Here is a 19,588-nt window from a genome sequence, read left to right as displayed (position 1 = left end):
TATTTATCATTTTCTTTTTTTAATTTTTAATTTTCGTATGGTAATTTGTTTTACTTAATCTCATCATGCTCTAATATTTGTTTATCCTTGTCTAAAGGTCACATTTTTTTTTTTTCACAATGGGCGGCTCCAAAGATGATCCCCGAACAATCTTTCCATTCCTTGCTAAATTCTCCGGCATATGGACATCTTTTTGAGACTACATCACTCAAGTTGGATGGAACTCTCTCATTCTACACCCGAGCGGACATACTCCCGAGGTTTGGCAACTTATTTTTATAATAACATGGAAGATCTACCGGTATCCGGGGTTTCCCTTTGAATGGGTTTACACTATGTATTGGTAACACCGACCGCCTTTTATGAGCCAGCGGTGGCTATGGCTCTAGACCTTCCTCCCTCTTCAGCCGGATCTCCCCATCCAATACATGATAGAGAATGACCTTAATGACTACTCTAGGGAAGATTTTGCTGCCGCTATGGCGATGGCCTTGCCGCGTCAAAGAACGTGCGAAGGCGGCCGATGGCCATAATTCACTATTCCACTAGCCGGTATGACCATGAATGTGGGAACCGCTATGTTATTTATTCTTCGAACATCATGGGAGATTGGCATTTTCCACGGCATCAAAGGCGTGTAAGACATTCCATGCATTGGCCCAAAGAACGTACCACCTTCGACATTCTGAACTAGTAATTGAGAATCTTAAGAAGGCTCGGTCTTTTCGGCAAGACTATATCACCCTGCCAGTTACAGCATGCAGGATAGTGAGGACGTACTTCCCTGAGTTTGCAGCCACCTTTCAAGACTGGGTAAAGGTCGACTCTATGTGTCCAACAAACAAGATAATTCGTTCCTTGCGATTTTGGACATGGACGCATGCAAGGTATCTTAAGAAAGTTCGTTCTTTCCCTAATGATGATAAAATGATAGCTCATCTAGACAATGCAAAGAAAAGGAAGTGGAGTGAAGTCTGGAAAGCTATGATAGATTGGCGGGATGCGAAGGAATGGCATTTCTGAGGGGACGAGGCAAGGAAGGACTATCCCCAATTCAAGGTTGGGGCAATGTGAGTTGATGCATGTACATATTTGTTTTATGTTTTGATGTGAAATAAATAAGTGACCTAACAATGTGCTACTCTAACAGTGTGCTTCTACTTTTATGATGTATAATATATAGTGTGTTACAATAAATTTATGTGGAAGATGTCACTTTATTTTTTGCTCAAAGCCTCTCGGGTATACTCTTTCTTCCTCTTAACACTTTGAGGACCACGGTGTCCATTGTTTAGGGGTGGTGAGAACCTTTTGCAAAAATTAGGCATGCATAGTTGTACATAGTTACTTAATGTCTAAATAAAGCGTATTTAGTGACAAATTCTCGTTTTCTCTTTATATGATGAAAAATATTTAGAAATCTCACCCTAGCATCAAAATTAGGACTTGTTCTTAGAAACTTAATTTAATCATTATGCAATAGTTTTTACATCTTTTCATGAGCATTCACGACCGACTATCATTAAATGTACCACAGCCGGTAAGTTTCGGGACCCACGGTTAGACAACTTAGTTTCCATATCTGTAAGAATCTAACCAAAAGCCTCAAAATGTATGATATATGAGTAATGACCACGAGGAGTAGTTCTTCGAATAGAGAAGTTCACACGTCTACTTACTTGATCACTACCCAAATCCTAGGTGAGAATTTAGGCCTTCTTTGGATCGATATAGCCAAAAATTCGCACCTGTAAAAATTTTTTTTACCGCTAGTTGCCCACTGAACCTTTCATTAATCCTTTCTACTTCACCAATAAAAATCATTACCCATCTAGTAACCACAAATAAATAAGCCTACCTAGATGATGAGTATGAGAAATAGGATGAAGTGCAGAAAAATGAAGAGAAAAACCTTGTCACAAATCAAAATCAGTTACCTGTTTCAGAAGAAAAGAAAAAAGAAAATAGAAATATGTTTCCAAAAATCAAAAGAAATATCAAGGTTAGAATTTCCCCCAAAGATCAAATCAAAAGGGAATACAAAAGCTTGAAAAATCCAAGTATGGAAACCATGTTGGAAGCAGGAAAGAAAAAAGGATTTCTCTAGTATAAATATCTCGAAGACCTTATTCTCTCATACTTATCATTTTTTTTTTGAACTTTCCATTCCATTTTCTTCTACACTACCACCTAAGCCCCATAACACCTAATAAAGACCTCTAGCTCAATTAGGAATAGGATAGTGTGATAATAAGTAGTAGTTGTGACTTCTCGACCTCGGCTCCTCATTTGTCATTGAGTATGTGAGGAAGCGTGCCCACCGCGACACACCGGAGATAGCAAAGCTTGAGTGGAAAAATAAGAGAGAAATTGTGTTTCGACACATACCTGTGAGAACCTACTTAAGGACGCTATCCAAAGGATCCAGAAACGGCCCTGCTCGTACATTTCATTATTAGATCACTGCATGCATGCTCATACGTAGATGTTTAGATTATTGTATGTATAGTAACTTGAATTTCGAAAGAATAAAATCCTTGTTTCCCCTGCTAGAGAGATGACTAGATACCTTAGATTAATTAAGGAAACAAGCCTTTGTTACTGAGTCGTTGTAGTATAAATGAAGTTTGTGAGTATCTTCTCTGGAAAACTCTCACGAGGCTATAACTCGTCCACTAGGGAATTCCTAGTGGTTCAAGGCCTTGTTGCATACGGTCAATGCAACCGCACTCTGCGAAATGAGATTTAGCTTAGGACAACACATTTTTTATCACTTATCGTTTTAATGTCTCTTCTTTGCTTGAGGACAAGCAAAGTGCTGTTTGGGGGTGGTGTGATAAGCACCCAAAACTATAATATTAAACCCCGAGAGACATAACATTTTGGTCGATTATGTGTTTAATAATCATGTAATAACTATATTTTCGTACTGCAGGGTTTCGCAATTAAAATGAATATAGGGATAAAACATGCATCAAAGTACGAGGAATACGGGAATATTTGGAGTTTCCTACTTTCGACCCGTGAAGCGAAGTTTCAAAAAAAAAGAACCGGTCGCGGAGCGGGCCCACATATGAAGAAGCGCAAAATTCCGATGCTCAAATCGGATAAATCTAGGTTCCGGCGTTGGCTAGTGAAGGCGCCAAGTACAAGAATACGGAATATTTGGAATTCACACTCAATCCCGTGAAGCTCAACAAAGCGACTAGAGCCGAAGTTCCCAAAAAACGAGAACCGGTCGCGAGCGGGCCCACATATAAAGAAAGAGGAAACTTCCGATGCTCAAATCGGATAAATCTAGGTGCCGACGCGTTGGCTAGTGAAAGCGCCAAGTACAAGAATGAGGAATATTGGAATTCCCGCTCAATCCCCATAAAGCCCAAACAAAGCCCCGACTAGAGCGAAGTTTCCAAAAGAATAGAACCAGTGCAGAACGGGCCCACATATAAAGAGGCAGGAAACTTCCGAAGCTCAAATCGGATAAATCTAGGTGCCGACGTTGGCTAGTGAAGCTGCCATAGCGACCCGGGCGACGAACTCTGCGCAAAAAAGGACAAAAAGTCATAAAACGCTTAATTTTGGCCTTAATTGGACACACTATGCGGGCCCAGAAGACATGATGAGTCAGCATAGGCGGGTGGCAGAGAATGGTTTCAAATTGATGCCACCTTGCAATGAGAAAAGACACGTACCTGTTCAAGATGGAAATGAAATTAAGCAAAGGGACAAATATAAGGCCAAGCGGGCCGAAACTTTAAATAAGTTTTGTTTCATAAACAAAACTTAGTCACGTGAAAACAAAACCTCGACATTCGAAGTTTTGAATGTCTCAAATGGAGTAAACAGCCAAAAACCGAATTAAATGATCCTCCAGACATCCGCCTATATATATGAGGGGTTCGCCTTCATTATGAGGTCTTCAGCATATTAATGCTTTAGCTACGTTTAGTTTTTCTTCAGTACTTACCTTCCGCCATTTTTATTTCAGCAGCTTAATACAGTAAGTTATTTTACCCTTAATAACAGTCATTTCTTGTCTTGTTTAATTTTTGTCCTGCATTTATTTAATTAATGTATACAGCAAGTTTTATTATTCCTACTATGATGATGAGCTAATCCCCCGTGGGGAGGGTTATCTTTGCTTCGTGTGAAAATCCGGATTGACTCGTTAATATTCTAGAATCACTACTTAGGAATTAGGCATAGAATTAACATCCGGTCCCAAAATGACTGAGACTGTACAAAGTTGGAGATCGCGATGCTCGAAACGGTCTGTAGCGACCAAAATGTCTCGTGGCGACTCTGGTGTCGGTGCACTCTCCCAATTAAATCGGTGATGTGAACTTGTGCGGGAGCTGAAATAATATACCGAGATGAGGTATTATCGAAACTCCTTATGCTAGTGAAATGCGACCTAGAGATGTGGGCATGCACTAGGGATCAATACTTTCGGCGTCGTCTCGAAGCGAGGCGAATTAGAGATGTAGTGATTTAGTAATAAAAACTGTTGAAAAATGATTCTTGCATGAGCATGATTAACTCTCTCCCTGTTTCTCTACTTTTGTTTATCTATATATAATCACCGTAGTAATTTATTTTATTTGCATTACCGTTATTTTAATTAAAAACCAACTAAAAAAGAAACCTAAAAATCCTACTCACTTAAAGTGTAACTCCAGTTGTGAACCTATCCGAGCCCTAAGGTTTGGATAATCCCTTACTCGACCTATCCTACCAATCCCACGTGAGTAAGGTAACTTGACTAAAACGTACGACTATACGGACGTTGGACTTTGGACTTTGGACTTGGACTGTGGACCTCGGACTTTGGACTGTGGACCTCGGACTTAAGGAAATAAGTAACTGAAAACCAATAAACGTGTGTAAATTTATGTTTTATCACTGGTCTTTCCCTTCCGCTCCACCCATTCTTAAGAGAGTGTCTGATCCATTTTAACCTTGCTTGGAAGCAGCGCCCATGTTCTATAGAACTGTTATGTACTCTGCCATTTTGGTGAAGAGACATGGGTTTGTTCTGAACTGATGGGTGTTCGGGTATTTCTACGAGGTTCGGCGTATTCAAGACCAGTCTTATTATTATCTCATGACTAGAGATAAGAACGCTCCAATCATTTTCTTTAAAGGGAAACACAGCGACGAAGGCTGGGATGATCACCATATCAGGGTGCTGGGTGAAGACTGGGATATTTGTCCTCAAGATGCTGAGGGTGAGCTAATGGGGATTCCTGTCCCTAGAAAGCATGCCCATGCCCCAACAATAAAGTATGCTTCTTTATAAACTTTACAGATCTTGTGTAAGTGCTTTGGACTAGTTCTTCTGCTGTTATCTCTCAGACGACTCTTCTCTCTAGAACCAATTGACTGCAACTGATGCTGTGATGGTGGATATCATCACACAGATCCCCAAAGAGCAGAGGATGCCCTGGGTGGTAGTTCTTGACCCCACCCGTTTCTTATAGTATTTCAACATGTCTGCTGCAGAACTGCTGGCACTTGTCCTTGGCTTCTCACCTTTCGGAATTAATACTGTGAATTCTGGGCGCATAATATTTCCCCCTGATAACCCGTAAAAACACGACTAGATTACTCTAACCTAATTCTTACGGTGTCAATTATTTTTATTTCCTACTCTCACATATATATTCATGCAATATATAGAGTACGAAATCGTTCCACTCTTAACTATCAAGACTTAAACAAATTTCATTGAACAAACACAAAGAACAATGGTGAGAGTAATGTGTGATGTGAAATTTCTATACTATCATTCCCAACACAAGAACAATAATAACAAGTCATAATTTAATAACTAATTTAAACTTTATAAATCTAATTTTATCAATAGTCTAAGAATCAAAATGAAGACAACCTAATTTATGAATTTAAAACAACTAAAACTAAATAAGAATTTAATCAATAACTAAATTGAAATGAAAACTAATACTTTATTATAAAACTAATAGTGATTCTAAATAATAATCTACTTTATTCTAACACTAATTAATTGAAGGTAAAAACTAGATCTAAAACAAGCTATTCTAACTAATTAATAGAGTCTAACTTAATTTTCTAATCTAGATCTAGGTATCTTCAGAGTTAAGTCTTCTCCATACAAATGGAGGAGACCAGATCCACTTTTTCGTGCATGGGCTGAGGAGCCATGTTTTGGGTCGGAAAATCGAGCCTAAAACCCAATTTCTTCAGTCCACATAGGCATTTTCAGCTGGATTTGACTTCCATGGACTTTTCGCCCACTTCTACTCCTTTGATTGGGTCAAGGCTTAGACTATTGGAAAGCTCTTTCCGAGCCGGTCAATTTGACATAAGGTAGGCCCAATTTTGAGGTCTGAGTCCAAAGATACGGCCTTTTGAAGTTCTACTGACTTTTGTTCACTATTTCTGCCCACGTTGACTTTGACTTTTCAGCTTTGACCGGGCTTTAAAAAGGCTTTTTCTCCTTGAATCTTGGCCTTTTATCATAGAACTTCTTAGCAACCAACCCTTGCTCCTTTATCTCGCAAAAGGGACGCATTTCTGCACATATTCGACTCCAATGCCTGAAATACACAAAAGCACGATAACAGTACTAACTCTTACTTATTAATCACATAATTGGTCTAAAGCAATATTGTTAAAGGGGTTAAAACTACAGTTTTGGGCTCTTATCAAACCACCCCCAAACAGCATTTTGCTTGTCCTCAAGCAAATATGAGAAATTAGAATAAGTGACCAAAAATAGAGTTCTACTAATCTCGTTTCGCCGAGTGCGATTGCATTGACCATATGCAACAAGGCCTTAAACCACTAGGAATTCCCTAGTGGACGAGTTATAGCCTCGTGAGAGTTTCCTAGTGAAGGTACTCACAAACTTCATCTATACTATAACGACTAAGAAATAAAACTATTGTTTCCTTATTTATGTCTCAATGATCTATACATCTCACTAGTATTTAAACAAGAATGATCATTCTAAAACTTAAACTAATACCTGCATAATAATCAAATCATCTTAAGATAAACAACTATACAATGAACTATGATATAAAATGCAATGGCAGGTCCGTTTTTGAAACTTTTGGGTAGCGTGCCTAAGTAGGTTCTCACAAGGAATGTGTCAAAACACATAACACTCTGATTTTTCCACTCAAGTTTCCTAACTCTAGTGTGTAGTGGGCACACGTTTCCTCACAATCTCAATGACAATCCAAGGAAGCCGAGATCAATCAAACATATCTACCACTTATTATCACACCAACCTATTCCTAATTGAGCTAGAGGTCTTTATTAGGTAATACGGGGCGTAGGTGTTGGTTAAAGAAGGAAGGAAATGGATATTCAAAAAGACAAGTCTAAGAAAGTAGGGTCTTCATAATATGTAACTAGAGAAAACCTTGTTCTTTTGCTTCTACACTTTGTTTCCATCCTTAGCCTTTTTATTTTGGCTTTTTGACTCATTTTATTCTATTTTTGGAGTTTTTCTTTTCTTTTTCTTTTCTTTGGATGGAAACTTTTTTTCTTTTTTTTTCTTTTTTTCTTTTCTGAAGCAACTAACTAATTTTTGTTTACATTTCTTTTCTCTTTTCTTCACTCATCCCATTTCTCAGACTTATCTAGATAGGTAGGCTGATTTTATTTTTTTTTCTTTTGTTTTATTGGGTAAAAGATTTGTGGTTTGTGAAAAGGCTAATGAAAAGCTCAGTGGGGCGACTAGCGGATAATAAATTTCATATAGGTGTGAATTTCTGGGTATATCAATCCAAAGAGGGCCTAAATTCTCGCTTAGGATATGGTGTAGTGATCAAGCAAGTGGATGTGTGATTTCTCAACTCAGAATTTACTTCTCCCTTGTGTCATCACTCAGATATTTCACTCTTATGAAACTTTTAGGCTAGATGCTTACAGGATATGTATTAAGTACTCTAACCTAGGTCTCAGAAAAATACTGCCAAGTACAATCAAAGATGCTAATGCAAGATGTTCATGAAAAGATGCAATACCTATTACCTATATATTAATCTATGTTTCAAAAATTAAATCCTAATTCAAGTACTACATGAGATTTCTAGACTAATATCATCATGGAGAAGGGAACAATAATATTATCACTAAGTGCCTAGTATAAACAATATTTATGATTTTTAATTTTTAATTTTTTTTTTATATAAAGAAAAGTGCGTAATTTACATCCTAAAAAGTGTCTAATTTTTGCAAATGTTTCTATCCCACCCCCAAACAATCGAATACTTTGTCCTCAAAGTGTAAAGAGATAAGGAAAGAATTTATCATAGAAACGTGGCAAAAATTGGCAGTACCTATAACATAAATATTGTAAAGATGATATGATAACATGAAGCACAATTAAACTGTTACGTACTAACTAACACAAACTCTACTGGAGTAAACATGACAGGCAAAGAGTGGCAAAAAGATTTGAAATGAAATACCAAAATAAGCCACCCCCAAACAAAATTGGAAAACTCTTTTTAAGTTTGAAAATTTTTGTTTGGCCTATACTCCAGAAAGTTGGTATTGTACAAAAACTTGGGTCTTTTAAAGTCAGATTCCCTAGACTTAATATGATATATATGTATTAACATGTAGTTTCCCATATATCAATAATTTAAATAATTGTGGATCTTTCCATAAATAGTTAACACATAATGCACCATCAAATAGAATTAAGCACCAAGATTTCCTATGGCATGGCTTAGTAGAATGGGAGTGAATTCTGATGGATCTAGAACCTAATCGAGCATAAAGTTTCTTCTTTTTCTTTGAACGAAAAGGTGTCCAAGTGACTGATCGTGAGAAAATGAATGGTTGTGTAAGATATGTAGGGTATGGATAAGTTTTAGATTGAAGGAATGGAAAAAATGAGTGCGTGGTTTTAGCATAAAACTTATTAGTAGCATGGGTTGGTATTAGCACACATCTAAAAATGAAGGTATCAGGTGGCTCTTTAGGTAGTTCTTGAGAGGTGGATCATCACAGGCTCTTAGAAACTCGTCGAATTCCTCATCTAGGTTGTTTGCATCCATATAATTATGATATTCATCTCCATCTCTGAGGAATTTATCTATCTTGTCTATGGTGAGATTTACTCTATCTCTTGTAGGGTCGGAAGGCAAGGTGGAAAATTCTTTCGCTAGTTCAGTTATGTTCAAGGAGTCAAAATTGTTATTTTTGTCTTCTTCCATAAGAGGGGTATCTACTAGTGTGGGGACGAGATCGTCGGAAGCACTAATGTGATATACAAAACTCTCAATAGACTTAACTTCACCTTCTATAGGAAAACCTAGTTGTCTCTGCTTTTGTCTAAATATGTCCGACAATTGATTTTTACTTGCCAAGAAAGGACGCCCTAAGATGATGGGAATGGAATCATGAGCAACTTTTGTGTCAAGAATAACAAAGTCGACTGGATAGTAAAAATCCTGCACTTTAACGAGAATATTTTCAACTAAACCCTTGGGATTCGTAATAGAACGATCTGCTAACTGCAAAGTCATTTTGGTTGGTTGAAGTTTTGTTAGACCTAGTTGTTTATATAAATAAAAAGGGAGTAAGTTAACACTCGCTCCTAGGTCTAATAAAGCAGTTGTTATGAAGATATCACCTAAGGTGCAATGTACAGTAGGACGACCAGGGTCCTTGTACTTAACAATTCCGTTATGTTCAGATAAAGAGGGATATTGTTCAGTTAAGAAGGCTTCATTGGGTATACTGGTTTTCCTCTTACTGGTGCACAATTCTTTTAGAAACTTAGCGTGTCCAGGTAAACTTTTTATAGCATCTAGAAAAGGTAGGTTTATAATCAGATTTTTAAACACTTCCCTAATCTCATCAAAATTTTCGTCCTTTTTAGACATAACTAGTCTCAGGGGATATGATGGTTTATCTCTATATTTAGGAATATAATTAGTCCTTGCTTTATCTCTATCTGTTTTCCATCTAGGTGTCCATATTGGAACCTCTACAGGTGTAGGGTCTTCAATTTCTATTATTGGGTCTTGTAAGGTTTTCCCTTTCGGTTGTGGTTTAATTGATACTTCTACAGTTGTAGGGTCTTCAGTTTCTATTACAGTATTTGGTATGGTTTCATTTTCAGCTTCTGTTTGCGGGTGGTCTTCAGGCATAGTTACTTTATTATCAACTACTATCCCTGAACGAAGGGTAGTGACTGCCTGTAGGTCCTCTTAGTTTATATTACCATTAGAGTGAATACTGTTTATTTCGAAGGCGGTGTTGGTTGAGTTATTATTAGGCACTGCTTGACCTGGAAACACGCCTGTTTGGTTATTATTTTGGTTAGGAGACATGTCAATAACATTTTGGCACAAAGACTGCATCATTTGCATCGTTTGTTTCATCATATTAAAGTTTTGATCATGCTGATCTTTCATCAAGTTTGAGTTTTGTTGCATAATTTGATTTTGTTTTTCCAATAAGGTCACTACTAATTTGTTTGTAGATGGTTGAACTGGAATTAAGGCTTGTTAAGGGTTCATGTCTTGATGTTGATAGTTCTGGGTCATGGGCACTAAACCTCTATTCTGGTCACCTAAGTTTCCTTGTCCTTGATGTTGAGTTAACTGGTTGAGGTGTGATGGTTGTGGTGGTGGTTGTGCATAGACAAGAGGACAATAGAAGTCGGAATGCTCAAGACTAAAACAGACATTACAACGAGTAGCATTAATGTTCATGACAAGAGTGGGTTGTTGTTTAACAGAGATGGCATCTACCTTTTTAGTGAGGGCATCAATAAGAGTTTTAAGCTCGGAATCAAGTTTAACCTCAAAAGAAGAAGAAGTGGAGCGGGAAGAGTTGTTACCTCCCCAATTATTGTTCCTTTTAGATTGATCTTCTAAGAATGTATAAGCCTCCAAGGCTCCTTTACTAAGGAAACTACCCCCAGTCATGATATCTAGAACCTCCTTAGGACGATGTAAAATCCCCTTGAAGAAGGCACGAATAAGTGTGTCCTTCGCAAGATTATGATGCGGGCATTCAATGAGAAGATCAGTGAAACGATTCCAGGCCTCAGAAAAGGATTCATGAGGATTTTGGCGGAGAAATGAATCTTTTGAAGCATTTCATCTGTCTTCAGTGGTGGGTAAAACTGTTCCATGAACAATTGAACAAGATTAGCCCATGAGTCCACAGAGTTTGGCGTTTGGGCAGTTAACCAAGACGTCACCTTGTCGGCTAGGGTGAATGAAAACACCCTAAGTTTAACTTGATCCGGACTTACGCTAGGATGATGGAATGTAGTGAGAACTTGGTCTATCCTACGCATATTCTGGTAAGGCTTCTCGTGGTCTAAACCATGAAAAACTGGTAACAAGTTAAATATATTAGGCGGAATTCGAAAATCCCCCACTAGGTCTGCAAGAGCGATGCACGACTTAGGGCCATCGTTTAGGGCTTTATAAAAATCAGAGAGAGGAGTCTCTTGCTCTTTAGCCATTGATGTAGGTGTAGTGTGTGAAATTCTAAATAGGCATGTGGTATTTATGTCTACGAAAAATAAGCCTGATTATACTAGAATTAAAACTCCTCTGACAGAAGAGGCGAGGAGTGGAAGAAAGAGTACCTAAATGTCTCCTTGCTACGCGTTTGAATAACATCTTGTATACCAATCTCAGTGTTTGTATGATGTTAGAAACATTGAATAACTTGAAGAAATGAAAGCTTGAACTAACCTGTGAAAAATCGGGCTGGTACACAAGAGCTGGTCAGCTCACTCACTTTTAACTGGGTAGGCGAAGTGGCTCCGACCTTGCTCGAGGAACATGCACTAAGGCGTGGGTCACGCTCGAAATTAGCCTTGGGTGGGTGCGGGTCACGCTCAGGTCAAACTCAAGTTCCAGGTTGGGCTCAAACTTTGCCTTGGTTGGGCGCAGGGCGCGCTCAACCTTGGATGATGTCCAGTGTTTTAGGTGCGGGTCGCGCTCAAAAATAGGCTATCTAGGGGCGTGCTCAAAAAATTTGAAATTTTTACAGTAGTTTGCTAAGACGTCTATCAAGTAGCCAGTAAAATTTCAGATCAATCGGACCTATCTAAGTTCTTCTACTGCCCTTCAAAGTTTGTGAAACAGTTTTTGGACACAATACAAACAACTGAAAGGTTATCCAATCAAAATAGAGCCAAAAATCTCCAAAATTTTACTGGAGACTCCTGACAGATCATGGCTATTCCTGTAAACATTTTAGAGCAATTGGAGTTCTACAAACCCTATTTACCGACTGTTGTTCCAGAAATTAAGTGTTTACAAAACTGCAGAAACACACTGGAAACACTCCACTAGTTAGGAGGTCAAAACAAATAAAAAACTCCTCAAATTTTTACTGAAAACTCCTGACTTAGGATAGATACTCTTGTAAAAAGTTTAGAATTTTTGGAACTACCTAAGTAACCTTACTTGTCTGTTTTTCAAGAACTTACGATTTGAAAACTGAAATGCAGCACTGTAAAGATCATATTTGTTCACAAGGTAAACCAATTAAAAAACATCTGACAAAATTACAGTAAATCAATAACACCTTAAAGATTACGCCTGTAAATTTTTAGAATTTTTCAAAATTTAAAAATACCTTTACGGCAGTGTATTCCTCTGTGAATCCGCAGCCCCTATGCCTAAAACAGTGAATAGTTCCAAAAATTCAAGAAATAAGAATGAAAAATTAAAAGGGTGGGTGGGTAGAGAATGGGGGATTGCCCCTTGGATTCAAGCAATTGAATTCTTGTCTTGAACGAGATTAAGATGGCAGCGGTGCCATTTCATAACCCATAAAAACACGACTAGATTACTCTAACCTAATTCTTACGGTATAAATTATTTTTATTTCCTACTCTCACATATATATTCATGCAATATATAGAGTACGGAATCGTTCCACTCTTAACTCCCAAGACTTAAACAAATTCAATTGAACAAACACAAAGAACAATGGTGAGAGTAATGTGTGATGTGAAATTTCTATACTATCATTCCCAACACAAGAACAATAGTAACAAGTCATAATTTAATAACTAATTTAAACTTTATAAATCTAATTTTATCAATAGTCTAAGAATCAAAATGAAGACAACCTAATTTATGAATTTAAAACAACTAAAACTAAATAAGAATTTAATCAATGACTAAATTGAAATGAAAACTAATACTTTATTATAAAACTAATAGTGATTCTAAATAATAATCTACTTTGTTCTAACACTAATTAATTGAAGGTAAAAACTAGATCTAAAATAAGCTATTCTAACTAATTAATAGAGTCTAACCTAATTTTCTAATCTAGATCTAGGTATCTTCAGAGTTAACTCTTCTCCATATAAATGGAGAAGATCAGATCCACTTATTCGTGCATGGGCTAAGGAGCCATGTTTTGGGCCGGAAAATCGAGCCCAAAACCCAATTTCTTTAGTCCACAGAGGCCTTTTCAGCTGGATTTGACTTCCACGGACTTTTCATCTACTTCTGCTCTTCTGATTGGGTCAAGGCTTAGACTATTGGAAAGCTCTTTCCAAGCCGGTCGTTTTGACATAAGGTAGGCCCAATTCTGAAGTCTGAGTCCAAAGATACGGCCTTCGGAAGTTCTGATGACTTTTGTACGCTGTTTCTGCCCACGTTGACTTTGACTTTTCAGCTTTGACCGGGCTTTAAAAAGGCTTTTTCTCCTTGAATCTTGACCTTTTATCATAGAACTTCTTAGCAACCAACCCTTGCTCCTTTATCTCGCAAAAGGGACGCATTTCTACACATATTCGACTCTAATGCCCGAAATACACAAAAGTACGATAACAATACTAACTCTTACTTATTAATCACATAATTGGTCTAAAGCAATATTGTTAAAGGGGTTAAAACTACAGTTTTGGGCTCTTATCACCCCCTCCTATGGATTAGGATGTTGGCCTTCTTCCTCTTCCAGGTCAGGTAGAACCCTATCTTATTTCCGAAAGGAGAGGGAATCGGGGAGAGAAGAGTTCTGCTGATGCTGCCAGTGAAGCTGCCCCAACAGGTGGAGTTCCGAAGCCTGATGTTAGTGACGACTGTGTGATCACTGGTGGGAAAGGCCCTTAACTGCCTCATGAGCTTCGGGCTTCAACAATTTTAAAAAAGCAGTATGTGCGTCTATTCGCTCAAGGTTGAATAGAAGTGGTCCGACTACTGTTTCTGATGCCGCCCCTGCAAGTAAGAAAATGAAATTCCATCTTCCAACTGTAGATGAGGAAACACCTATCCAAGTTCTTGTAATTCGTCCCCAATCTGGTAAGTTTTGTGAAGAAGTAACTGCACCGCTACCGACCTCAGATCCTCCCACAGGTTTTGGATAGGCCGATGAAAATGTACCTTCTACTGTTAATCCCTCCCTTCCTTATAATCGGAGGGAAAAAAATATTGTTGATGCCACCGCTATAACAGTGGCCCACCCTCCTCCTCACTCTGAGGATGGACACTTGAGGAGGAGGGGAGATGACATGCCCTTTTCGCCACAATCCCCTGACTCTCCCGAAAGGGAGATGATTGTGGAGATGTGGTATTGGGGCCGATCTAGTGAACTTCTAGTTATCAACAAACATTCTATTAATGATGTGGATATCGCATTTGGAGTTTTGGAAGTTGCGCGACTTCCGATTGACAAAGCTGAAGCCGGTATGGCTAGCAATCTAAACCTGTCATACCATAAATCTGCCATTCATATGGCCAAGGTAGAACTTCTTTCTCTGCGTACTATTTGACATATCTTATCGCATTACTTATACACTTCATACCACTTTTCAGCTAGTGAATGACTTCCTAGCTATGAAAGAGCTGATCTTTGCTAACTCAACTAATACAGCCACCGATGACATGGCTACTGGTGACTTGCATTGGGCAAAGGAGGCAACTGAGAAACGGGCTGAGAAACTGCAGGGCCAGGTTGACCAGCTCCTAGCTAGAGAGAAGAAAGTTGATGCTGGCTTTAAGAATATGAGAGAGACAGTTGCAACTCTTTGAACCTCTCTTGGCAAAGCCCAGAAAGAAGCTGCCAAATCTGCCTCCTGGAAAGTAAAATTCTTGAAATTGCGCTCCTAATTTACTACACTGCAAGCACATAAAGACCAAGTCCAAGGCGATCTAGATTGTAGAAATGTTGAGATGAGGACGCTTGGTTAGGCCATCATTCAATTTAACAAGCTTATGTCAGGTTATGAGAGGAGCCTCAAGGAGAAGTGTTTACGTTCTACCACAAAGGCTAATGATCTCCTGATTGAAACCTCTGAGTTTTATTCCAAAGTGGTCAAAGAGGTAAAGAGGAGGTCCTCTGATAACGCCGTTCGTTTTGCTTTGAGAGTTCTTGATGTTTTCGAAGATTCCTTCAAAACTGCTAAGCAAGTTAAATTTGAAGAGGCTGTGGGGGCTGCTAGATACATTCCTCAGGTGGATGAGCAAGGCAAGTGACTAACCCTTTCATCCTGTATCCTGACCTTTCTACCAGCATCTTGGCCATTCAAAGTGAGCTCATGCCTGACGCTTCCTCATCTTCTGAGGAAGAAACTGATGATGACCTGCCTCCTGCTCCTGTCATACCTGTTCCAAGTAAGTGCTCTGTTTAGCCCTCAACCACTCAGTCGGTTCCTGCAAGTATTACTAGGGAAGATACCATCTCTGCTCAACAAACTAAGTAAAGTCTTAGTTATTCAGTTCAAGGTACGCTTATTCATAAACAACATTTCTCTGGGTCTGTAATATTGAGACGTGTTGCTCACATACAATTTCTATTTCTATGGTATGTAATATTGAGTTGTGTTGCTCAAATACAATTTAATTTATTGAGCTCTATAGCTCTTCTAATTTATGCACGCATTTAAATCAATTCAATTTATGTTACGTACAGTATAACATGATATGAAGTACTATGCATATTCTACCCTTGATGACCCCAAAGTTCATTCGGAACAACAATAGGTGACCATAGTAGGCTAAACAAGTTAAAATAAGGCATAACCAGAATCTTATCAGGATGTCATTGGAGCCGTTCAAGTTAACTTTAACTGAAAGTTCGATCGTAATAGAGACACAGTGCCTTGAGGAGCCATGCTTTGTTGTGAAAGTAATTTGGTACCTTGAGCACAACACTGCGTTTAATAACGATAGGTCCCATTTATTTAAAATAAATAAATAGGTTATCGCCAAAACAACAGTGTGGAAGTCTTCCTCAGCGCCATCATGCCGATATAATTCAAGGCCAATGATTGCGTGCTAAGGTATGGATCCAACCCAGACCTTCCCAGCAACTCCCATGTGTGATGTTATGATGAGAGCTCCAGGAACTGGCGTACAGTTCGGGCTCCCAAGAACACTATCTCTTGCTCCAAGTCAAGCTGGCATACAGTTTACTAAACAATTAGTGTGGTTAGATTCCTTAAAAAGCTTAACCCATCAAGGATAATTGCAGTCTGAAAGAACTGACGTACAATTCAGGCTACATGGGGATGAAAAAGGATATGGCATACAGCTCAACGTCCCCAAACTTAGTATCACTGGTTCTAAAGCAAATTGGCATACAATTTCTTGAACAAATAGTGAGAAGATAATTCCCTAAAGGCTTAGTCCGCTGTGAATAATAAATAAAGAACTGACGCAATGAATGAATTCGATTACAAGGTGAGGAACTTTATTGATTACTGGAGAGAATAAACAATGCATAAACAAGCATGAAATAACAAATTACTGATAGTACTTGTGAAGGTGTTGTGCGTTCCATGGTTTGACAAGAACGTCCCCTTTAATAGTATGCATGTAGTAAAAGCCTATTCTGCAAACCTTATCGATGATGTATAGTCCTTCCCAGTTGGGCCCAAGCTTGCCGTTAGGCTCTCGGATCTCGCGCAAAACCAGGTCACCAGATTTGAAAGACCAAATCCGGACTCTCTTGTCGTATGATCTTTTCAGAATCTGCTAGCTGGCAGCCAAGCGCAATGCGGCACCTTCTCGTTTTTCATCTAAGAGATCCATTTCTCTGCATAATAGTTCCTCATTGTCTAGGGTGTGCACAACGTTCGACTTCTGAGTGGGAGCAACCAGTTCTGGAGGTATGACAGCTTCAGTTCCGTAGGTTAGTGAAAATGGGGACTCACCAGATGATCATCTGGGTGTAGTTCGGTATGCCCATAGGACCTTAGGGAGTTCCTCGACCCATAATCCTTTCGTGTCATCTAACTTGCGCTTCATGTTATCCAAAATAACCATATTGGAGGCTTCAGCCTAGCCATTGCCTTGTGGATACCTGGGAGTTGAGAACAGATGGGTAATGTGAAACTCCTCACAGAGTTCAGCGACCAATCCGCCCGCAAACTGTTTCCCATTATCTGAGATGATAACTTTAGGTATGTCAAACCTATAGACAATGTTGTTCCAAATGAACTTTCTGACGTTCTGTTCCCGAATGAAAACAAGGGGAATTGCTTCTATCCACTTGGTGAAATAATCCGTTGCGACCAGTAAGAATCTGACATTGTCGAGAGCTGGTGGCAAGGGTCCCACAATGTCAATTCCCCACTGTGCAAATGGCCATGGGCTAGCCAACGGGTGTAGTTCTGTTGCTGGAGCATGGATAAGTGGGGCATATCGTTGGTACTTTTCACATTTACGGGCAAAAACTTGTCCATCCTTTTGCATATAAGGCCAAAAGTATCATTGCCTTAGGATCTTGAGGACTAGCGTTTTGCCCCCAGCATGATTGCCACAAATTCCTTCATGAACTTCTCGCAAGACTTGTTCAGCGAGGTCTGGGGAGAGGCATCGGAGATGAGGTCCCAAAAAGGACTATTTGTAGAGATCATCTTTGATGAGGGTGAATCGTGGTACCTTTGCAAGCAGGTGCCTTGCTATGTTCTTATCCTCTAGAAGTGTTCCGTCTTTGAGGTAAGACTTGTATGGATCCATCCAATTTGGTGTGGTGGTTGGGATAACACAAACTGTTGAAGTAGTAAGTGCTTGGATACTAGGTTTGTCTTGGAACTCTATGGGGATGGAGCAAGACTCGTTGTTGCCCAACATTTAGGCAACATATGCCAAAGCATCTGCGTGTCGTTTTTCTGATCGAGGTAGCTGATAAAATTGAATACTCTCAAACTTGCCCTGAAGTCCCCATACCAGTTCTAGGCATTTGGCCATTCGTTCATCCCTGGCTTCATATCCTCTTTCAACTTGAAACACAACTAGCTGTGAGTCACTAAAAACTGTGAGATGTGTAAGACCCAGGTCAAGAGCTATGGTGAGGCCAGCAAGTGTTGCCTCATTATTAGAGGCATTATAACCTAACCGGATGGATTTCTCCAATCGCATGTTGTCAGGAGTAACTAACACAGCTCCAACTCCTGTGCCTATCTCGTTTGAGGACCCATCCACAAATAGTCGCAATCCAGAGCTCGACTCCCATGGGTCTGGACAGGTTATTAAAGATTTAGGCAGGGTGCCATCATCTGAACTGGGGGTTGTTGAGTCGTACCCTGTATAGGTTATCGGGAAATCTCCCAAGAACTCTGCTAGTGCCTAACCCTTTTCTGAGATTCGTGGGACATAGATAATATCATACTTTGATAGTTGCACAAACCATTTAGCTAACCTTCTTAACCTGTTTGGCCTTTCCAGGACTAGTCAAAACTAGTACTCTGTGATTACTCTGATAGTGTGGGATTGGAAGTATGGTCGCAATTTTTCTGTAGCTAAAACAAGGGCTAAAGCGACTCTTTCGAGTTTAGGATACCTTGTTTTTGCTGGTAGGAACGTTCGGCTCAGGAAATAGACAGGTTTTTCAACCTTCTTTTTGTCCACACGTATCAATACCAAATTGATACCGTAGTCAGATTATAACACCCCGTCTTTTTAATTGCATTTTTCCTATAATAATATAAATATTAATAATAATAATAATGTAAATAGAATACAGAAATAGGATATCCAGTTGTTAGAAAAAAAAAAGCCCGTAAGTAAGTAGATAGGATAAAGCCCGTAAAGTAAGTAGATCGGTTTAAAACCGGGTTTTTAGGAGAGGTTTGAAAACTAGAAAAAAATAAGGTTTTCTCACGTAGAGTTTGGAGGAAAAAAAAAAAAGGTGAGAGTTTTCTTGAGAAAAAAAGGGGTTTGAACAAGAAAGATCGTTGTCGACTTCAGGCTTTGGAGGTTTTCGATTTCGGGGAGCTGTTCGGGCTGTTCGATTTTAACAGTGAGTAGTCATAATACATTATATCTCTTTTATTTGTTTCGATTAAACATATCAGTAAATGTCGTTTTCTGTAATTGCAATATTGCCTACTCTGTTAATGGTTAGATTTTGAACCACTGCAGTAGATAAATTCTGACGAATTTGAGCATTTAACTATCGAAGCCTTGACACTGGTTGTTACTGGCGTCGTCACCAGAACCCAAATCGTCCTGTTTTGTGTTGGTTGAATGAATTGTTTTGTTGGAATTTTTGTTGTGATGTTATACTATTAGTTTGAATTGATTGTTGATGTTTAATTGTTAGTTTGAATTTGGATGTTGATGTTTGATTGTGCACTGGAGAGTGCGAA

Source organism: Coptis chinensis, chromosome 4 (genome assembly GCF_015680905.1).
Source record: "Coptis chinensis isolate HL-2020 chromosome 4, ASM1568090v1, whole genome shotgun sequence".
Taxonomy (NCBI): domain Eukaryota; kingdom Viridiplantae; phylum Streptophyta; class Magnoliopsida; order Ranunculales; family Ranunculaceae; genus Coptis; species Coptis chinensis.
The sequence above is the reverse complement of the archived record's forward strand: the minus strand, read 5'-3'. Positions refer to the sequence as shown.